General features: G+C 34.4%; 1 long non-coding RNA gene across 3 annotated transcripts in view; it reads right to left on the bottom strand.

Moving 5' to 3' along the window:
* Nucleotides 1-24,602, bottom strand: part of LOC110261440 (uncharacterized) — a 222,885-nt gene that overhangs the window by 33,240 nt on the left and 165,043 nt on the right. Inside the window, exons 5-6 of one of the 3 annotated variants that reach the window (XR_014808653.1) lie at nt 22,331-22,393; nt 7,415-8,836 (exon numbers count right to left, since the gene is read on the bottom strand). The exons of the other annotated variants lie outside the window; for them this stretch is intronic. This is a non-coding gene — a long non-coding RNA (uncharacterized LOC110261440). Of the gene's footprint in view, nt 1-7,414; nt 8,837-22,330; nt 22,394-24,602 lie in introns of those variants that run through there. 3 annotated transcript variants of the gene reach the window in all.

Genomic DNA, 24,602 nt, shown 5'->3' with positions numbered 1-24,602 from the left:
CACATTTTCTGATTATTTTCATTCATGTCTTCATAGGTTCTGTTTCAGAGGACTGGGTTTTGGAATTTAATGGATCTGGATAGATAAGAATATTTTTTTGTCTTAGATATATTCTTATTTGTTGAATAGTTTTTAATCTGGAAACATGAAATAATGCCTTATTGTGTGTGTAGAAAGATAAAAATCCTAAATTTGGTATTTATTATAGGAAACCAAAGTTCCCTTAATACTATATTCACTGGTAGATATGGGGTGAACCTCTTTTCTCCTTAACTTCATTTCTTTTTGGAGTGACTTCCATTAGCTGATAGGTACCACCTCTGCCTTCTTTCCTTACTTTTCATACATTTCTGTGGTATCTTTGAGGGAAAAAGTCTGTGTATACTTTTTTTTACCTCTTTCTTCCTTTTTTTTGGGAAATAATTACCTACAGGGATGGTGTGTCCTGGTCTGCTCCCCATTTTGTGGGAGGCTTATTAGGGCAGGATACGTCCACCAGGTAAATACATGTCATTCAACTACATATATTATCAAGCTATCTGACCAAAGGTCCAAAGCTCTGTCTCCAATCAGATGTAATAGTCATAAAAATGCTATCATGACCTTCAGCTTTTGACTTGGTACGTCTCATCTCTGTTTCTCTTTTTTTCCATGCTCTCTCTTTCTTTGCCTCTTTCTTTCCCTCTCTCTCTTATCACTCCCTTTCTCTCATCCTGTCTTTTTCTTTCTTGCCTCTCCCTCCGTTTGTCTGTCTCTTCTTTCTCAATTATAAACCAGAAAAGAGAAGGAAAGTGATACTAATTAACTTCCTATGAGAGTAATAATACCCAGTATATCTAATAACCAGTAGAGTGCCTTTATCTGTCAAAAAAGGAGCCAGAGATATGCCTGACCAGTATACCTAGGCTGAATGTAAGAACAGATATACTAACTATAGACTCTCATACCAAATGAAGGAAGTCAGAAAAAGAAAGACAAATACCATATGATAGCACCTGTGTCTGGAATCTAATATACAGCACAAATGAACCTATCTACAGAAAGGAACAAACTCATGGACTTGGAGAACAGGCTGTGGTTGCCAAGGGGGAGGGGGAGGGGCTGGGAGTGGGATGGACTTGAGTTTACTAGATGCAAACTATTGTACTTGGAGTGGATAAGCAATGAGATTCTGCTGTATAACACAGAGAAGTATATCCAGTCACTTGTGATGGAACATGACAGAGGATAATGTGAGAAAAAGAATGTATATATATAATATATATATATTATATATATATGTATGATTGGGTCACTTTGCTGTACAGCAGAAATTGACAGAACATTGTAAATCAACTATAAAAGAAAAAATAAAATCTTAAAATAATAAATAAAAGAGGAAATAAATTCATAAAAAATAAGAACTGATATACTAAGAAGAATAAGACACACCTGTAAATTTCCTGTAAACAGAAGAGAATCTAATGGCTCATTTAAAGATGGTTAGTCTTCATCTCACAGGAGAATTAATACCTCACTTTAATCAATACCTTTGAGTGATAACTAGGTGTTTTTCCTAATCACATTATATTATGTTCATAAATGGTATCCGCCCATCTACGGACTTCATAAACCATGTTCACCACTCAATAACCATCTATTGAGCACCTATCTAGGCCATATTGTACTAGGCTCAACACTAGGGACCCAAAGATGCACAAATCATGGTCCATGTCTTCAGGAAACACATGATAACATGAGTTAAGTGGCTCAATTCTATTTAAACATTTGGACTTTTGAATTTTCCCATTAGTTTCCTTATAACAATCAAAACATATGTTCTAAACAAGAACACATAAAAACATTCAGAAGCCTCGTTTTAGAATTGATGTTACTTTAAAGAATAATGTTTGTTGTGTTGGAACATAAATTTTTCATTACTACAGAAAATTTGACTTATTTTTTCTATTAGTACAAGGCAAGTCTATTTCCCTCAAAATGTATCCTTATCATATAGTTCAAAAATTTCTTGACATAGAGATGCTTGTAATAGTATTTTGTAACTCTTGACTCTATGTTATCTTTAATTTCCATCCCTCTTTCTTCTGTTTTTGTTTGTTCACTTTGTTTGCTTCATGGTGATCAGATTTTTTCTTTTCTTTGTCTAAAGTATGTATCTTTGCAAAGAATCAGTTTTGTTTTTGATAAACCACTTTTATTTTCCTTTCTACTCATTTCTGGACTTTTAAAGTTACTTTTTTCTACCTTTCTTAGAATAACATTCTTGTTTTATACCATTATTGCTCATTTATTTTTAGGTGTTTTTTTTTCTTATAGATAAAAAGATACAAAATCTCAATGAAGTATAGCTTTAACTATACCCCCACACTTTTACCATTAGTGCTTTCATTGTTATTAAATGATAAATATTTTATAATTTCTATAGGAAGTGCTCCTTAGCTAAGTCATGTAGGGTTATTATTTTATATTTTCAGACACTGATTTTACAAAATTAACTTTTACCATTGATTTTTTATTATATTGTACTTTTGCTAGAGACCATAAATAATCTGTATCTTGTGGCCTTGCTGAAACGTTCTATTTGGTCTAGTACATAATTTATTTTTGTGAATACTCCGTAGAGGCTCAAAATGTTTATGCTCTCTGTTTTTTGTGTAAGAAGTTGTTATGTGTGTGTGTATATATGCACATAGATGTATATTCATAGGCACATATACAGATACATATACATATATAAATTCAAACTTGTAACTTATGATTTTTTTACCTTTCCAATAATTTGCTTAGTTTTAACTGTTGATATATTCACTTCCTAATAGTACATTAAAATGTCTAATTATAGTTGCTTATTTTTTTTCCAGATAACCTTGTAAATTATTGTTTTAATATATGAATTATATGTGAATGTATATATACACAAGTGTGATATACCATCTTGATCTCTTCTTTTTTCAACATACATTATTTCTCTAATATCTTATGACTCCTTCTCTTTATATTCTATTTTACCTAACCTCGAAGTTGCTACCTTAGCAATTTTATTTGGTTAGTATTTGTCTTAATGTCTCTTCAACTTTTCTTTTCAAACATTCTCTATTTTTCCTTTTAAATAGTCTTTTTGGGGCTATGTACTGCTGAGTCTTCTTTCATATCCAGTTTAAGCATCACTTTTCTCAGTGTATTTAATTTATTTACACTTGCAATTATTACTTCAATAAACTTTATATCATTAATATAAACATTTTATATATTAATATTATTTACATATTATTTACATAAATATGTATACTACAATTATATTGTCTTTGCCCCTTTGTCAAATTCAGTTGACTATATTTTTGTAGGTTTATTGTCAGGGTCTGTATTCTGTTTATTTGTCTGTTGTCTATTCTTTCACCAATATCACAATGTCTTGATTACTGCTGGTTTATGATAAGGCTTGAAACTGGGTAATTCCAGTCTAATGAGTTTGTTTCTTTCTTTGAAAATTGAGTTGCCTACACTGGGTCTTTCGCTTCTCCACATAAGAGTTAGAATCAATTTGTTAATGTCCACAAAATAACATGATTAGGTTTTGATTGTGATTGCTTTAAATCTATAGCTTAATTTGGGAACACCTTATATCTTGCCAATATTGAATCTTCTATCCATGAACAGGGAATATTCTCCATTTATTCAGTTCTTATTTAGTATCTTTCATCAGAGCTTTGCAGTTTTCCCTCAAATCGATCCTATACATATTTTGTTAGAACTAATTCAAGCATTTTGTTTTGGGCGGTACTAATGTAAATGGTCAAGTTGATGGATATGTATTTGTTGAATAAAGGAAAGAATGAAAATCTAATATGTCCAAGGCTCTTTCTAGTACAAAGTAATGAGAAAGGGAAATATTTAGTACCTAATATAATTTTGTTTCTAGAGGCCAAGCTATTATTTTCTTATTTGACACTTATTTTATACTTCAAATAAAGTCTTTATTTAAAGGATAAATTTTTTTTTTGCCTTTACCTCACATAAAAGATTGAGTTTGGCAAGACTGGTAACTTGTTCTAGGACCCACAGCCAGTATAGGCTAAGTCTGATATTTAAAATATTTTGTTGAATATCAAAACTTGTGCTATTTTAATTTTATCATGATATATGCACACCATATACATAAAACATGAACCCAGGGAATATTTTTCACTAAAAATTTCATCTTTTCACTTTAATGCTAATTGGATATTGAGATACAAAAAAAAAATTACTGTATTAAGATGAACTATGAACTGATCACTGTTTTGATCGCTGACAAATCTAAATGTTTTAACTTAGTGTTAGTAAAGTTATCATAATCTATACATAAACAATCAGTAGAATTTATTGAAAATTTAGAATTATTTGAGACAGTTACCCTGCTCTGTGTAGATTAGATATAATATTACTTTATAGAATTGAAATCAATAACCCATAAAAATAAATTTCTAATTAAGTGTAAAGGAATGTTGTTTTTTATTTACCTTATTTGTGGTACTAATGGGGACAAGGACTAAAGTTGAGGTTAAGGAATAGAAAATACATAAAGTGTTGATTAGAAATTCTGCTATCAGAGTAAAACCAGCAATATTTACCGAGAAGGAATACGTCAATATATAAATACTTTTTTTTTCATTTGGAATCTTTCTTCTATTTATCTTTTAATTTAAAATTCATTCTTATCACCAAGTTGAAAAGGTATGTTAAAAATAAAAGTAAAAGAAAATATGAATTCTCTGTAGCTCAAGAATTTAGATAAATATGTCTATATTAGATATGAACATACATATGTGTGTACATATATGTACATATGTGTGTACATATATGTATATATGTACATATATGTGTATTGGCTATGCTCATTTACCCCTCAATGTGAAGATTTTTTGTTTGTTGTTTGCCTAGGCTAGCTTAGTGATGCTATATCATCTTTTCCCATTATAAAATAGAAAAAATGAGAAAGAGAAATTTTTTCTCCTGCTGTTTTATAATGGAGAAAGATGATATGAGGGTGATGTATGACTCTGATAAAGCAGAAATATATATTTAAGTAGATATTACTAATGAAAGCAATTTTGAGGAACATCATATACAGGCTTTAGAGTGAGATTTATAGACAATGTTCATGGTAATGGCAACATCGAGTCTGTAATACTTCTTTTCAGGAAAACATAAGAAGGCTTCAATTAGAGCAACTTAAAAGAGTGTCACCTGTGTCAGAAACTGCCTCAGGTCAGCCATGGAAATACATGGAAATCTATACTAGTTAGATGGAATTCTAACTTATAACTAGTTTAGGATGTGCAACAGCAACTCACCATCTGATGTGTAGCAGGAATAATATTGTGGACTGAATTCTTAGACCACATCATATTATCACACTGAATCAGGACAATGGTCTCTCTAGGGCTGAAGGAATTGTGATCACAAATCACCGAGGTAGCTAAAACACTAAAATAATATCAATATAATAAAAATAGCCTGAAAACCAGTTTATAACATTACTCTGCAGAGAAAGTAGTTGTTAAAATTTACATCTAAGCCATCTGATATTGTACAATCAATAACAGAAGATTTCCTCCAAAATTTTGTTTATCAGGGTCAGCCTCAGAAATCTAATAGAGTAGCTTGCCTGTGATTTAAGCTGGAAGGCTCTGTTTTCCATGGCTTTTGCACAGAGAACTGAATTTATGGACTCTTCACGCAGCAATGGCTATTACATGCAAGGTGCCAATGACTACTTGATTATCTCAGGAGGACCTCAAAGCTAGTTGGGCATGAAATAGAGGACCTCTTCAAATGAAAGGGATCAGAATATGCAACACAGTTTATAAAGTGTGACAATTCTATTATGTAAGTTTGAACAGCAGCCACTGTTAGAAAAAAAATCCATGAGAATATCCAAGAGAAAAATAGCTTGGCAGGGCTAGTAACCGTGAAAAAATATAGGCTTCATTACTAGTGGGAGAACAATGTTTGGAGATTGCTTTATCTTGAGAACTTAAATTATTCTCCACAGACTATGAAACTGGTCCACAGTAATGTTAAACTATTATAGTAGAGATAATATTTGTAATAGCTGGCTCTAAATTTAATGTAGAAAAATTTCCCCATGATTGGGTTTTGAAATTATTGATAGTATCAAGGTAACTCCAAATAGAGACTTTTACTTTCTATGATAAATGGGAATCATGTGTAGCTGTGGGCAAGAACAAAGAACAGGTTGGTAATCCATCCTTTCTAAATGGAGGAGGAACTTTTTTATTTAATATACTTTTAATCTTAGAGCAGTGTTAAATTTGCAGAATTATTGTGAAAACTATCCAAGAGTTCCCATTTGCCCCATTCTAATTTCTCCTATTATGAACATATTACATTAGCACGGTACATTTGTCACCGCTGATGAACAACGAACTGTTATATTATTGTTAGTTAACGTTCACACTTTATTCAGATTTCCTTAGCTATAACCTAATGTCCTTTTTCGGTCCCAGGATCCCACCTGGGATACCTAATTATATCAAATTTTCATGTCCCTCTTGGTTGTAATAAGTTCTCAGACTTTTCTTGTTTCTGGTGACCTTGAGAGTTTTGTAGAGTACTAGTCAGATATTTTGTAGAACCTCCTTCAATTGGGATTTATCTGATAATTTCTCATAATTAGACTAGGGTAATATATTTTGAGGAAGACCAGAGAGGCAAAGTGCTATTTTCCTTGCATTATATCAAGGATATATACTATCAATATGACCTATTATTGTTGATCTTAACCTTCGTCACCCAGCTTAAGGTAGTGTTTGTTAGTTTTGTTCACTTTAAACTTACCTTTTTTTCTCACTAACTATACTATATTCTTTGAAAGGAAGTAACTGTGCCCAGCCCATATTTAAGGAGTGGGAATTATGCCCTCCTGAAAAGGTCATTTACATCAATTACTTGGAATTCCTTTGCATTGGAGCACTGGAGATTTGTTTCTCCCCCGGCCCCCTCCCATACTTTTTTTTTTTTTTTTTCTTTCATTTTTGGCTGCACTTGCAGCATAAGGAAGTTTCTGGGCCAAGAATTTAATTTGACCTGCCTCTCTGACCTATGACCTACTCAACAACAGATCCTTAACCCACTGTACTGGGCCAAGAATTAAACCAGCAATACCACAGAGATAAGCCGGATCATTAACTCACTGCACCACAGCGGGAACTCCTCTCTTCCTCCTTTTTATTTATTTGGTCCACTGTTTATTTATAACTAATGGGCTCATGAACATCTATGTTGTATTTTGGACTATAATTCAATACCATTTTACTTATTTTGTTACTGAAATCATTCCCCCTTTGGACATAGCTCTTTCAGATGGCTTTTGTATTTCTTTGACATAGTTCCACCTTTGTTTTATTTTGACTTTTGTTTATTTGTTTTTTGTACTTGCTTTCTGGCACTACAAGGTTTTGGTGCTAGCTAAACTCACTGAAACTGAGGTACCATTGTTGCTGTGAACTCTTAGATGACAAGGAAGATATTATGGATATATATTCTATATGTAACTATATGTATCTACTTTAAGTTAAATACTAGTTCATACCGAAGTAGGACTTTTTTTAGTATCCAAGACTGTATGATAATGTTCAAAAATTGTACTTTCTATATGTCCTTTATGACACTCTTGAATAAATTTATTTCATATAATCTTGCATTGGTGTGTAATTGTGTTAAAAATAACAAATATTTTCTCATAAAACAATAACTACTCCTATTTAAGTAAAATTTTCCGTTTTTATTTGCTAGGATTCTGGGTTTGAGGATAAAATCTCCAAACTCTGATAGTCTGAGACCTGTGAGGTCTTTCCTTCCAGGAGCGATGGATTGTTGGAGAACCACTTTATACCTTTCCAGCCCAAAGAATATTAGTTTTTCTCTAGCAAATGATGGAGTTTTTTTCTTCTCAACTTGGCAGAGTTCCTATAAATGTCTTTTAAACTTGCCTGAATATTAAATCACCTGGAGAACTTAAAAAAAATGTAGTGATATGATCTCTGCTTCAGACCAAATTCAGTTTGTGTAGGATGAGACCCTAGAAACATATTTTATTTTATTTTTAAATCTCTCAGATTATTATATATTATAGGGCCAGTAATGGGAATAGCATTGATATAAGTGACCTCCAAGATACTTTAGTTCTGAGATACAATAAATCTCTGATTTTCAATTGTATCTGTCTGGATCAGTCAGGTTTCATTCCCCATACAATTTAATACATGCAAAACAACCACAGCTCTAAAAGTTATTTGGTGCTTGAACAGTCAGATTAAAGAGTGTTTGCTTTATGGTTGCTATAGACCCTTTTATCCTGGCACCATATGAACTCAATTTTAGACAATGGGCCTTATAGACATTTGAGAAAATAAAATTGAACTAGGCCAATGTGAAACTGTTATTCCAGAATTCAAAGTTCAAGTCCATTGTGGGTGCTTTGAAATGCTTCCCATATTGGTGAGCTACATATTCTTTGTTGACCTACTTTGAGATAGAAAGATTCAGCTCTTAAAAAGTAGAAAAATACTGTTTCTCCACCATCTAAGTAGGACTGTACCCAAAGCAAAATAACAGTATGGGTTGTCCTTAGAGTTCCTCAGGGAAGATTTCAAAGTACACTAATAATACATTCAAGTATTGAGTAAGGTCCAAGGTCAGGAAGCAGTGAGATCTAATGACTAAAAGTATTAAACTTAAAACCTAGATACTTGGATTCTAGTCTTGAGACTCTGTAAAAGGCTTTTTGATACCAGAGAAGTCATAACACTTCTGTGTGCTTTGGTTTCTCCATCTGCAAAACAAGGATAATTATTCTCCTTCATTAGTATGCTGAACAGATTCATGAAGAAATCTGTAAGAAAACACTTCAGATGCTATAGTAAAAAAAGTCACCTATATTATACCAAATACCAACTTGTTATTGCTCTTCTATTTGACTAAATATATTTTGTAATTTAAGTAAATAGCCTCCTGGACAATGTTTTGGGAAATGAGAAAACTGGTTTGCCATACCTTATTTGCAATAAGGTCCTTCCCAATGTTTTGACCCAATGGTTTTCTTTCTAATGCCAAACATCTTTGTGTAGTCTTGTCATACATATATTTTTTGCATCTTAAATTATGAGTCACCTAAGGTGAACCTAGAGTATTCCTGAAGGGCAGAGCCCACTACTGCTGAATTATCCAGGTTAAAAGAGTGACTTATATGGCCAAAAAACACAGGAAAAGATGCTCAATATCATTAGTTATTAGAGAAATGCAAGTCAAAACTATAATGTATTACCTCACACGAGTCAGAATGGCCATCATCAAAAAGTCTAAAACAATAAATGTGGGAGAGGGTGTGGAGAAAAGGGAAACCTCACACCACTGGGGGGAGTATAAATTTGTGCAATGACTATGGAAAATGGTATGGAGGTTCCTTAACAAAATTAAATATAGAACTACCATATGGTTCAGTAATCCCACTCCTGGACATCCATCTATGGAAAACTCTAATTTGAAAAGATACATGTACCCCAATGTTCACTGTGCCACTATTTCCAATAGCCAAGACATGGAAGCAACATAAATGTCCATTGACAGAGTAATGGATAGAAAAGAGGTGGTACATATATACAATGGAATATTACTCAGCCATGAAAAATGAAATAATGCCATTTGCAGCAATATGGATGGACTTAGAGATTATCATACCGAGTGAAGTAAGTCAAAGCAAGTATCATATGATATCACTTATGTGTGAAATCTAATAAAAATGATACGTAAAAAAACCCCACAGATTTCAAAACCAATCTTATGGTTACCATAGGTGAAACTGTTGCAGAGAGGGAGGAATTGGGAGGGTAGGAATATCATATTCACACTACTGTATAAAATACATGATTAACAAGAACCTATTGGGAAAAAAAGAATGGATATATTTAATGTATAACTGATTCACTTTGCTGTACACCTGAAACTAATACAACATTTGTAAGTCAACTATACTCCAATAAAATTTAAAAAAAATGAAAGAGTGACTTAATCCTAACAGTTTTTATCAGCTTTTGTTCTTCCAGCTCTGAAATTCGGTGATTCTAATGGTGTATGTGAAAATTTTAAATGGATTTAATTTCCACATTGTAAAGATCTCTGACCCAATTACACACTAAATGAAGGTAGGTTGGAGAAAATGATATTGAGAACCTTTATCTGAGTTTTGAGTATGAGCTATTTAGTTGGATGTCTTCTTCTATTAACTCCTCTGAAGGGCTTCATTTAGTGGAGAATGAGGTAAGATGACAGTATATATACAGTGCTGCTGGGCTCCAAAAATAACCTTCTTAATTTTTTTTTTAAAGCTACACATTTTTACAGCTTCTCTAAGGTAGTTCTTGACTCAGAACATTTGGATGCTATTTCTCTGTAGGTGAAGATGGTGACACACAGATGGAACTCATTACCTGCTGTGCCACACACAGCTCAAGAGAAAGTTCAGTGAAGGGCAGGAAAAGTAGTTTCAACTTTTACTATTGTCTTTTTGCACCAATCACCCTGCACCCATAGTTTAGTGATGGTGGGTTCATCAGACTTGCACCTAAAGACAGGATTGGACTGCAGTTTTTACATCCATATAAAATCAAACTATAAAAATATATTGAACAATCCCATTATGAATTGTAGATTCTCAAATAGTCCTGTCTTCTTAGAAATGCCTGAGAAAAAAGAACATTTAAAACTAGAGGTATCTGGCCAATGTTCTAGAAGGAGGAAATTTTTCATTAAAAAGCACTAAAAAGGGATTGGGAAGATATGGACATCTGAGGACTACTACAACATAGGGAAAGAATCTCAGTGTTCCACACCTGAGAAGAAACTAAAGGCTTTTCTTTTGCTATGAACAATAGATTTATTTTTAGAGAGAAACTGTGAAACAAACTATAACTTGTGCTTTCATTTAGTACTTTTGAAAGTGTTAAACTGGTGTCAGGTACTTTTTATATGACACCTGATACTTGCTCCAGGTCCTCTCTACCCACCCAAAATGCACCCAGCTTTTTCTATTGTAGTTATATCAAATCTACCAGCACCCACTCTTCACTGTGTAGAGTTTTTGATAATAGATGGAAATGGACCCACTTAACCCATTTTCTCTGAGACAAATCAGAATGTGAAACTCTAATCAAAAGGGAAGGAAGAGGATTTCTGATTCCTTAAAAACCTCATCCCAGCGTTTAGCTAGGCTTGGGTCACAATCGTGACTTTAGTTCTAAGTCATAAAGGGCTGCAGTGGGAGGGAATGGAGGCGCCTTGCTCAGGCACTCTCCCATATGCTGCAGAGTCAAGCCAAGGAGAGGCATGATATACATCTAAGTCATACCTTGCCACCACCATTAACCACTTTTCTAACCTTGGAAGGGCCACCTGGTCACTCAGAATATTAACCCAGAGGTCTAGCTAAAGGATTGACAAAATCAGGTTATATATATACTTTGTAGAAAGGAGACACTCAATATAGTAATTATCACATTACTATAGCATTCATAAATAATATCTATTATCCAAAGTGTTGGTAATAGAGTTCTAAATAAATCACTCAATATCTGGAGCCTCACTGTCAAATGATTAAACCCCTGATTTTGATCTTTGACCCTTTGGCTTCATCCTCCCGTCAGCAGAACTTTCATCCTCAACCTGTCAATCTAGACCTGTCCTTTGTTTTCCAATCTCAGGTGACAGAGGTGCACCATGGAAGGAAATATTTTGAATCCCTGAAACATATCCTGAGATATTTTTAAGCACTATAAAATGTAATTATCCTAAAATGAATCCCTTATATCCCTATAGGGTAAACAGGCATAGCTTTTCTTGTGCATTGAAGCTGGGCTATTAGAGTACACCATCCAGTTGACTGGCATTCATTCATTATTCTCACACCTAAATCTAATTCAGCCATGATATCCAACTAATTCGTCCTAGCAAATTTCTCTCTCTCTTTTTTTTTTGGGGGGGGGGCTTCCCTGTGGCATATGGAGTTCCCCAGCAGCCAGGGATCAGATCTGAGCCACAGTTGCAACCTACCCCACAGCTATGGCAATGCTGGATCCTTAATCCACTGTGCCAGGCTAGGAATTGAACCTGCCACCTAGTGTTCCAGTGCCAATCCCATTGTGCCACAGTAGGAATACTCCAAATTTCTCTTAAACCCATTACTTTTTCCTTCCCGCAGGCCACCACAGTAGTCCATACGGCCATCACCTCTCATCATCTTGTAGCCTCCTAGCAGGTCTCCTTGCTTTCGGCCTAGTCAACTTCCCTTCACTCTCCCCACATTGTGCAGAGGAGATTTCCCTTGCTCTCAGGATAAATAATAAAGTCCTGACATGATCTGCTTTCTGCCTTCTAGCCTCATCTCTCTCTACCCTTCCTTCTTGGCACTCCAGCCTTTCTGCACTTATCTTGGTCCATTCCGCATTATCCTCGGAAGAGATGTTTCTTCTTCTGAAATGATCACCCTTCTCCTCCTTCCCTATCATCAGAGTTCATTTCAGCTCACTCTTTGGAATTTAGTTTTGAATAGCATTTCCTAAAGAAAGCACTCACTGACTTTCCAGGCTCCCCAGATTAGTTGGGCCTACAGTATATGGTGTATTCCCAGTGTCACAGCATTTACCACTACGATCATTTCATGGATAATTTTGCAGTTGGTTATTTACTAATTATCTCTGCTGCTAGTACCTAGTTTCAAGAGGGCAGGAAAGTTAACTTTCCTTTTAGTATCTATATTTGTAAACTTTTTATAATAGTAGCCTCTACCAAGGGAATAAATAGATGTTGCAGGAAAAGCTCAGTGACTTGTACAAAGTATGTTCTCACTAAAATAATACCCATGTAACCGCTGTGTTATATGCTGGAGGTGAGGGAGGGGAGGAATTGTATGACTGAGACAATAGTGCCTAGTCTTTACCTACTAGTGATGCCTTACCAAGAGGCGGTCTCAGAAGGGAAGGCCACTTTTCCAGAGCCGAGGTGGGCTTAATTTAGCACAAATTAGGAGTGCATGCATAGAAGTGAGGAACAGCATCAGAAAAGAAAAAACAAGGTGACTTATTTTCTTTTTTGTTTTGTTTTGTTTTTTTAGGGCTGCACCCATGGCATATGGAAATTCCCAGGCTAGAGGCTGGCCTGTACCAAGCCAGAGCACAGCAACATGGGATCTGAGCCATGCCTGTGACCTACACCACAGCTCACAGCAATGCAAGATCCTTAACCCACTGAGCAAGGCCAGTACTGAACCCACATCCTTATGGATATTAGTCAGGATTGTAATCTCCTGAGCCACAATTGGAACTCCTGGTGGCTGACTGTCTTATTGATATTACCAGAATATTGAAACAGAGCAATTTTTAAACCTCGAGCTGAGGTTTGAATGTCGGACCCACAGAACTATCAGCAGACCTCTACCTGCCTTGGACTATTCTATAGAAAAAGGACGATCACCAAAAGGGTGTTGGTTAAATATACCAAAGTACTATACTAAGACAATTATTCTAAAGTTTACTCAGGTGAAGAATTTTATTCTTTTCCTGAAGAAACATCTTAGTTGAGATTTTCTTTCTTGATTGTAAACTGCCTATAGAGAAAGGTTTTTGCTTCACATCAAATATTGAAAAGGAAAGGAAATATAATGAGCAAAATGCAAAAGGACAGATCACTACAAAGATGTTATTCTCATTCTCTGGCCTTAAGGAAGGGTAAATTTTGTGTGATTAAGAAGAGTTAGAGAATTGTAGTGTTCCTATTCAAGTTTCTCCATTGCCTAGGCCATTGAAAAATTTAAAAACAGTCAGGAGAAGCAGATTGTAGATTTCTCCTGATCTGTGGAATATACATTGCCAGACTGTAGACTAGGAGAAGCAGAGAAAAAAAGCTGTAAATATTTTTGAGACTTTAAAAATGTTTCTAAACATTCTCCGTCTATCATTTTCAAGTGTGAATCAAGGTAGGAGAAAATCAGCATGTCTTGAACACCAATTATGTGCCTGGTCCTGTAATAGGTGCTTTCTTTATTTTTCTTCTTTATCTTATTTTAATATTTAAACTACTCTGAAATATGTTATTGTTTCTAATTTCTTTTTTTTTTTTTTAAAGTAGTTTGCTAAGTTCAGCAATAGATATATCTGGCATTTGGAAACAAGTTCACTCAGTTTCAAAATCAGTGTTCTGAAATATATTTTCTCTCAAAGGTAATAAAAAACTTTTAAAGTTTCTTCCAATTCTAAAATTCTAAAAATATATTTAAATCACAGCATTAATAATCTTCCTTCTAGCAAAATTTCAACATGGTTAAATGCAACTCTGCACATATTCCTTGCCTGCACCTGAAAAACTAAAAGTGGATTGAGAAAAGCCATAAAAATGCTGACTGGGCTCACTTTAAATTCATGATTACAAACCTCAAAGGGACTTTGGTCCTGCCAGGCAATCCTTCTGTCTGTTTCTCTGGTAGATTTGTTCTGTCATTCAAAACTTTCCCATCTGCTCCTCTTTCCTCTGACCTCTACAACCTTCTCTCCTACCTCACTCTCAGCTACTAATCATGCTTTTCATTAACAGAGAAATTGGAAAATGTCCAGATGCTTCCATTTACATGTCTACCAATTCAACTGTGTCTGTACATGTATATATTTGTCTTTCCTGTTACAATAGATGGGCTGACTGGCACAATCTAATGACAGCACCTCAATTTATGTATTATGCCAATATCTCATTAATTTATAGACTTTCCTCCTTAAATAGGTCCTTCTTTCAATCATTATCAGTTTTTCCATATCTACAGAAAATTCTTAAGTGTATGTGTATCTAACCTCACACACACACACATATATGTGTATATATAGATATAATCAGTTCTAGTCACACTGGTTATGTTCTATAAATTCACTGGGAACACTGAATTAGTGAATTTGGAACCTTTGCTCCTCACAGAAATACAGGGTTACATTCCTGTGAGCCTCATTTTGTTTTACATGTGTTTCTGATTAAAGGCACCATGTTTAATATATTATTTCTTACATATAATTAACTGCATAGTCTTTCAATAATTTAAGGTCAAGAATTTTGTAGGCAATTTGCATTATGTAGGTTTGTTTGCCAATGTCCTTGTAAAACAAGCCAGTCTCACCAGTGTCGAAACCTACTCTCTTGCATAACTTTTTTCTGCACAGTAATTAGCAGTTATTTTTCAAATCCTCCCATGGCCTCCTGACCCGTGGAATCTACTTTGCCATCAAATTTAATATTTTCATGCCAGATCCTTTTCTGAGAGGCATGAGCCAGTCAGAACTAGCTCAGATGGGTTTAACACTTTCCCGTATCCGGATATGACTGTAAATTTCTTTGGCTTTCAGTCTCACAACATTACAGTTTATTCTGCCTCTTTTTTGGTCATCATCTCATAAATCTACAAATTTAGCCACTTTTCCAGATTTACATATGTTCATTTCACACTTTCTAGGGTAGCCTCACATACAATTCGCTGAATTTCCTCTCCCTTTTTCTGATTTTGCCACATTGTTGATTCATCAACAGTGAATGCATGGCATTATAACTCATGCCCAAATGAAGCTTATTTAACACATGTATTTCTCCATAAGATATGCCAAACCTTCTTATGCTTAAGAGCACTAGATAGGAGCACGTTAATTTTGTACTTAGAGGATGTTTTAAACAGTGAAATCACTAACAAAAAGCCCTTTTTGTAAAAAACGTGATACTAAGTAGAGCATGAAAAAAAACCACACTTATTTAAGGTTGAAGAGCTAAAATAAGAAAGTAGAACACTGCTTTGTTTGACCTCCACTAGGAATGTGCACATCAGGCCACTCAGATTTTTCTAGCTATTAATTTGGGAGTTACAAATAACTTTTAGTAAGTAAGTAAATTGGCAAATTCAGAATCTGTGAATAATGATTCTTGACACACTCTGTATATATGCAGTAATGATATTTTGTAATTAAAACCATGACTACACTACACATGTATAAATGCTGTAACTGAAAATGAACAAAACCAAAAAGGTTTTCCCCGATTCACTGCAATTTATTGTCCTGCTCCCCTTGAAGTCTTAGACAGTCTCACTAGTTCCTATGATGTTTATCCTATTTCTTAAACTGCAATATCAAAACTCCACGTTAAATCCTATAGTCAACACTTAATTCTCATCTTAATCAACCAAGCTGCATCACTTGATACAATTGACCATCTTCCCCTTCTTAAAACTATCTCTTCAATAATTTCTGGACACCATTCTTTTCTGGGGCTTTCTCCTCTAGAACAGGGATTTTCAAATTTATGAGTACATAATCTTTTGGGTCTACAAATATTTTTCATGGACTGTGAGGCAAATAATTTTAAAGGAATCATGGTATCCATTTTATTTTTGCCTGAACCTAAATCTTTCAGGTTCTACTTTGTTTCCTTTCATAGTCTCTCTTCCCTCACTTTAACAAAGAAAGATATGCCTTTATCTTTCTTAAAACTCACTATAATGCATTGCCTTAAGCACACAAAGGTGCCACACAGATGCTAATGTAGGTGCTGAGAAAATGAAAGACTCTAACAACCGAGTGACCAATAGTTTTGCAAATCAGGCTTGCCAGATCTTTCCAATCTTTATTTTTAATAAAATTAATGGAGAACCCCCTGATTTGTTTGGTAGAATCTTATGAGAACCTGAACCCATGTACCACCATACACAGCTTGGACACTGAGGGTCAAAATCACCTATTCCATCTTCATCCCCAATATACACACATCTTACAGTTTACATTAATGTGACTTTATCGTTTCAATGTTATAAGAATTAAAGCTGTAAGAATTTATAATATTATTATTGCAGGAGAGACTCTTACAGCAGTAAACAATGTTAATGTTTATTATGGGAATTTCCCAAAGTACTCAAACTCTTCAATAGAAAGCATCTATAAGCCAGTTACCTTGTTTCACAAAATCTTTGCCTTCTGATTATAGGAATTATAGATTGTTATATCGTGAGTCTTACCCAAATTCCAATCAAATTCCTTTACCTTTCTTTTGCGCTTTATTGAAACTCATGCCTTAAATCAACTTGAAATTCTTAGTAATACCCGACCATATTTCTTTGGCATTCCTGCAGGACACTATAGCCAAGCTCTGACTGTTCTCTCATCAGTCTAAACTCAGTTTTGCCTTATCAACAGGTTGCATTGGTGATATTTGGAGATTTGGAATTTGACAGTTAAAACCAAACTTTGCAGATTACTATTGTCTTTAGCTAAAATTTAAGGATTTTAAAATTGATTCCTACCTATGTATTTATGTGAAAAGGGCTCTTTGAAGCTTTAACATGCACACACACATGTATGATGAAAAAAATTAATAGAATTGATACTAAATACTCATTAATTTTTAATAAAAATTTAATGTTTTTATGTTTAATATACTATTAATAATTATAACAATAATCAATCAGAAAATAATTTTTGCACTTAGAATTGATGGAAATTTTCACAGAGAAGTATCTCCCAATCAATGGTTATGTAACAAACTTATACTTAAAAATATGCATAAACTTTTTTTGCCAGAGAAATATTTTAGTGGGTGACTTTTAAATATTTTTCAAGCATAGCAGTATATAACATTAGATATATTTTGCAAAAGAAGTAGAACAGAAACATTAGCTGAATTGAAAAAAAAGAGTAAAATTTCCAACCGTTAAAGAAACATTTGCTCAGGTATGTTTAGATGAACAAGGGTAACCATGAAAGTATGTGATCTTAGTTAAGTACTTACGTATATTTAAAAGGTGATATAACAGTGTTATTTAAAATTTTCAAAGTATCAACATTTATAACAACTAAAATTATATTCCTTATAACCTTGGGCTTATAATAAAAAAATTTAATGTCAACTTTAAAATGTGTAAAGGAATACCTAGTTGTTTCAAAATCCTATTATGGGACACAGGGAAACATGGTTTGAAAGCCACTGTCCTATTTTTGCCTCTAAGCTTATTAGTACTAGGACTTAGTCTTCTGACCTATTTTCTCCTCGATGAGCCTCCTCTGGGGGATATTCTTGAATCTCATGGTATTAAATAATATCTCTTCACTGAATACCATCTAATTTATATCTCCATTCTCCACTCCCAGACTTACACACCCAACCTTACATGTAGCATATCTACTTAGATGGTGCTGGTGAGGGAGAAAACTTTTTTTTAACTCTTCTAGGTTCTTCCAGCTCCTCTAATAACTAAAGCAACGTGAAACAAATTAACAGGAGAAAATCAAAATTAATTTCATAAGTATGGGAATCCCACTTACACCAGAAGGTTAGAGACTGCACATACCTGAACTGTTCAAAAACAGGAGGGTAAAAGATGGTGTATATGCCATCCCGAGCCAAGGAATGGGACAGGGGCCTGGGGCTTCCAAGAACAAGAGGGTCCTTCCCAAGATGAGGAGAAGAGCAGACATTTGGCATTTAGGTATTTGTCCTATATAGATGGAGCCAACTAATTATTATTTATCTCTAATAACTTTTTTTCTCAGAAAAACCCCAATTTAAGTTCTTTCCGGTGGTTAAGGGAGGGGCTGTAGTGTCCCTTGAAGCAGTAGGGTCTAGACTGCCTTTAGGTCAAAATAATTCTCACATAAAGGTAGCACAAACCATAAAGGGGAGGACTATCCTGAACTTGCAATTGCAAATATGCATCTGAAAACTGAACATACGCCCCAAAGAAATTTTGACTTTTCCTCCCAGCCCACCTATATTTTCCTCTCCATTATTGCCATTTCCATAAGTGCTAACTTAAAAAAATAATGATAACTGAAGAAAAATGTAACTTGGAGTTGTCATAGACCCATCTACTTTTCTCTTTCTGTGAAATCTGCAGGCTTGACCTTGGAAATAAATCTGGAATCTGATCAGGTCTCATCATCTTCACCTCTAAAATCTAAATCACAATCATTTTCTCCCCTTTGCCATTTCTGCCCATGGTGATCATAAGAAAATGAATCTGAACTAGGCTTCCTGCTTCTAATCTTGCTTATAATAATCTCTGGAAAGTAGGAACAATCTTTACATTTTAAGTGAAATTTTATTATTTCTGTGTTCAAACCCACCAATGTCTCCCCTTCTACCTCTAGGTCCTAGCAGATATAGGCTCCTATTTCTTTTATCTTATTTCCTACTTCTCTTCCTAAACTCTACAATTCCAGCCACAAGGCCTCCTTTGTCACTTGTCTTTCAGCCTAGAATGCAATTCCCCCAGCCTGCCACAGGATGTCAGCCTCTCCAGGCAATCAGATCACCTTATCTCTGATTACCCTGTGCATTAACAACCTCTTGTAGCATTCCTCTCCTGACACTATTCCTTAACTTGCTATTTGTTCCCTTACAACACTTATCACTGTCTGACGTATAATATGTATTTGATACCATTCTTATACCAGAATACAAGCTACTTGAGACCAGGAAAAAATGGTTTTGTTTTACTACTAAATTCTCAGAACTTGGGACCCTGCTTAGCAGAGAGTAGATACTAATATTTGGTTAATATACAAATGAATTCTTTTTGGAAAAAAATAAGCAAGTGAGGGAACTGGCTTTATTCAGGTGACTGTTTTAGGGTGGTCAAAAAATCCATGTCTCAGCCACGTGATTTTTGCTTTAGACTTGTACAGGGAAATGTAGCCAAGATAAAGGTGGGGTGATTTACCCGTGGGGTTGTTTTGGTAATCAGGAGATGTCTTAGTCAGTTAGCCAAACAGAAAATGCATATTCCTGTATCTAGCTAGTTTCAGGAAAAGCAATAGTTTTAAGCATTTATGAGACAGAATTTGGGAGTTGGAGGATCTCCTGGTATTTCAGGAGGCTCAGGCAAAAGGGAAAAGGTTTATGTTTGGCCCTGTCACAGATCAATAAGGGGGTCAATGGTGAGTTTTATGGGAGTCATGAAAAAGAGTGGAGAGTGAGTCTTACTATAAAGTCACTTTCTGGAACAAAAAGAAATTGAGTATTTCTAAATCATCCTTGTTTTCTAGGCTCAGATGAAGTTCAACATTGTCACATATATTATTATTTTAGCTTTTCTTAAAAATGTTTTAGATAAGATACGCTAATATCTGAACATGTCAGGTATTTGAGTGGTTTTTTTTTCCCCCTTGGTTTTGTTTTGTTTTCTTTCTCTCTCTCTATTTTTTTTTTTTTTTTTTGCTTTTTAGGGCCGCACCCACAGCATCTGGAGGTTCTCAGGTTAGGAGTCAAATTGGAGCTACAGCTGCCAGCTTACGCCACAGCCACAGCAACACAGGATCTGAGCCAGGTCTGCGACCTACACCACAGCTAACGCAATGCTGAATCCTTAACCCACTGAGCGAGGCCAGGATCGAACCCAAAACCTCACAGTTCCTAGTCTGATTCACTTCCTCTGCATCACAACGGGAACTCCTGTTTTTTTTTCTTAACTAGTAAAGTTGTGCTATATTGGGCACCAGTACTGAACATGTAAATTTTTAAAGCTTGAGTTTACAACTTTTTATGTTTTTTTTTAAATACCTCCATGTACCAGAAACAACTTTGCTTGCAGTTAACAATTTGTATAACCTAAAGAACACTATGAAAGATGAAGAGTAGGCAGAATTGAGGCTCAAAGGATATATAAGTCCTCCAAGGTCACAGAACATATAAATACTGGATCAAATCAAATCATGTTCTTAGTGATATACAACTTATTAGTTCTATCTTATAGAATGGTTATCACTGGGAAGACAAACATTTTTCTGATTCTTGAATTTACGGTGTATTATCACAATTGCTCTTTTGTAAAGTGTTAAAAATAGTTATTACATATGTATTATATATTTGACCTATTTGTACTATGGCCTATTTGACGAAATAATATCATCACGTTGAAACTTCCACATTTTTCAATATTATTTCCTCCCTCCTATTGCCCCCAACACTTTACTACTGCCACTCAGGCAGGACTATGTATTTGGAGATTCACAATAAGCGACCCTGAATATTTATGGTATTCAGTGCCATCCCACACATCCAATGAACAGCTGCTAGATATATCACTGCAGATGTCCTACAAGGATTTACTTCCTGGCTTAATCAAAGAGCATATGACTAAAATGAGAACAAATTGTGCTGGTGAGCAACCTGCTGTATTGTTCATAATTTGGAGCATTTCTCATTTTGACATTAATTCAAAAGTCACCAACTTATTGAATAGTTATTACCATATACCAATTATAGCGGGGAAATAAACTTGGCAGGATCCTATATTATAACAGAGAGAAAAGGAAGTTATGTTAGTGATTGCTTGGAGATCATTTTTAGGCCTCTGAAAATGAAGGTTGGAAGGTAGGAAGGAAGAAAGGGAGGGAGGAAAATATCTTTCCTTCCTTGTTTTGCCTGGTGTTTGTTTATCATCTTGAATCCTCTTCTTCCATCACTTATGAAGCTTTGGAACAATTAATTCCTTGTAAGTCTGTCTATACCAGACCTAAGCCTGTCTAATCTCTATGTTCATTGAGTATAGGTACCATGTGTTACATTTTTGTTTTATCTCTAAGCAGTTGAATGAAAAAATGAATTTAAAAAATAAGATTGGTTCATTTATGAGTTCAAGGTTATTATTTTTTTATTTTAGCAATATTGTTAAGCATTTGGAAAAAAATCATTCATTTGTTCATTCCTTTATTTAAAAATATTTAATGAAAAATTACTATGTGCCAAGCACTCTGCCATGAGCTAAATGTAGTCAATAAAATGGGCTTGATCTATGTTTTTATGTACTAATAATAGGACAGAATACTTATATTAAGCAGGGAAAAAAGAAACACAAATAAAAATACATAAATGTAGCTCTATGAGAACAGACTAAGTTTTTGACTTAGTCATCAGTGTATTTACTTACAATAGCTCTTGGCACCTAGTAAGCCTTTGAAAAATTTTGTCTAATTAATTTAAATAAAGTCATGAGCAAAAGATATATAATGACTATAATTAACTTGTGAATATAATTTACAAATCTGGACCAAAAAAGGAGTGCTATGAATAGAACAAACTAAATTAGAATCTAAGTTATACCAATTCTAAATTATTGCAACAGACCATTGTAGGAGAGGAAAAATAATTTTCTCTCTACCCTTCTAGGTTCTTGGCTGAGACCACTCTATAATAAAAAACAAACAAACAAACAAAATAGATTAACAGGAGAAAGACAAACAGAGTTTAATAACATACATACCTTCGGTAGTCATGGGAGTTATCCAAGAAGACCGAATACCATCTCTTCAAATACCATCTCCAGCTAAAGACAAAAGATGTTGCGGGTGGGGGCAGCCAGTCATGGGAGGGTATCAGGCAGAGCACAGTAAACAGGGGTATGGTTATTATGCAGATTTAAGTTTCTGCATTCTCCACTGATAAATTTCTAGAGAATTAGTCACCCTCCTCTTCCTGGTACAGAGAGGGAGAAACCCTAACAATGGAGACTTCCATTATTAATGTAACTTTATCTTACAGCAGGATAATTTCTACAGATTTTCAGAGTTTTTCCTGTGTCTCAAATCCTTAGAAATATCCAGCTCAAGATAACCCTTATGCCAAAGAGGCATGTGTTAGAACAGCAAATTCTGTTCCCCTTCACCATCCTTTAGTGTTCAAGTCTTTAAAGCATTTTCTTCCTTAACTGACACTTTCTTTTTGCTCAAATTCAAGGCTCTAAAACTAATCCTTATTTGTTTATATAATGCTTCAAGTAATTTGCCTAAAATACATTAAGTATTTTAACTATATATTTTTTTCCTGAAAAAGGAGTAAAATATCCAGTAATATAAATGCTTGAAACATAAAATGAATTCAGTAAATGTTTATTTAATGACCCCCTTGCTCCATTTAAATGTACATTCTTGAAATTTGCTAAATATCCCTTTGCTTAAAATAAGACATTTTAATCTTGTATATTGTGAGAAACTGTTTACATTGGCAATATGATCTTTCCGATAGTGATAATAATATTTTAATGATAATTCTTTAATGCCAAGACAATGCACAAATACTTTTTAAACTATCAGTGCACCAAATACTATCTCTTTTTATTCCACTGAAAGAATATTAGAAAATCCAAATGGCTGTGTGGCAGCATTGTATCTTTTCCTTGCTGCAATAACAAAGTGCCTAGTTAATGTAATATTAATGAATACATTTTATTCATATATAAGTTTTCTTCCTCAGGGACTTCTATTTTTAATTTTAATGAAATTCCAATCACTTTATGTAGTCACATTTTAAGATGATCATCACTGTCCAAATATTGCTTCTTATGTGTGTTTGTTTGTAGTAATTAGTCTGATTTACTTAAATGCAGTGTAAGATAACAAACATATGCAAATAAAGCCTAGAGGGAATAGAATCAAAATAATGTTCCTGATCCAGTATGGCCTGTTCAGGCACAGCTTTAGGCAAACTGAAAAGTGTAGTGAATTAACCTATATCATACCCTTTTTGGCACCTGTACATCTTTCCAAAGTTCAATATAATTTCTTATCATCATTTTTTGCAATCAGATTAAGGCTCATGGACACTATGTCATTCCTCTCCCAAATAAATAAACTCATGTGTTTTTCTCAACATAACAATTAATCAAATTGAAAATGAATAGCTGATTCTGGTAAAAGAATTCCATCTAAGTTAGCATGCATGGAGGGTTTTGTCTTTGGAGTTTTTTTTTTTTTAATAATCAGATGTATTGTGGTATAATTTACACACAATAAAATTTACAATTTAAAGTGTATAATTCAAAGAATGTTGACAGTAAATGAAATAATATATAGAAAGTGCCTAATCTATTGCATATCATACAATTGTCTCTTAGTAAACAGGAGCTACTCATCATCTCAAAGTCAATCCAGTTCCTATTTCTAACCACTATGCTACAAGATTCATTAAAAAATCATGATTTATTTTTGCTTTGTAGTGTCCCTCTAATGCTTACTCTAATCTGTCAAAGAGATGGAAGCCTAATGTGTTAATGAATAAATAAATGGAAATCCCTCCTATGTTCCTATTCAACTGAAAAATTTCCCATTCTTTGCTTTCCCAGTTTTTAATACTTATAACTACTGATGGGACGCCAGATTCTGTGCTATTGCTTTCTGTCCTGCTGTGCCCCTGTGGTGTTTCTGTTCTTCTAGGGCACATTCCTCAACATCATCCACGTGTCTTGATACTGCTTCCACTCTTTTGCCTTAAGTGAAATCAAGCTTCAACCATGATACTCATTCCTTGAAATATTTCTTATGGATTTGGATACTTCAGAGCTGAATGGTCAAAGGCCTAGGTGAACCCCAGTGATGAATCCCCAATCCACTGGATACCACTCTGATGGCCCAGATGAGCTTTATTTACCCTGTTTCCATTTACCCTGTTTCCTCCTGGGAAATGTAATATATGTATTTGTGAGATAGTCTTGCATGAGCTACTTGGGTTAGGGGGTGAGATCTCTGGAAGCACATGCC

This window comes from Sus scrofa, chromosome 6, assembly GCF_054392235.1.
Source record: "Sus scrofa isolate SSC_HxYL_T2T_F1_AM1 chromosome 6, Sscrofa_HxYL_maternal_Yorkshire_Landrace_v2.0, whole genome shotgun sequence".
Classification (NCBI taxonomy): Eukaryota; Metazoa; Chordata; class Mammalia; order Artiodactyla; family Suidae; genus Sus; species Sus scrofa.
This window is presented reverse-complemented; position numbering and strand designations above follow the sequence as displayed.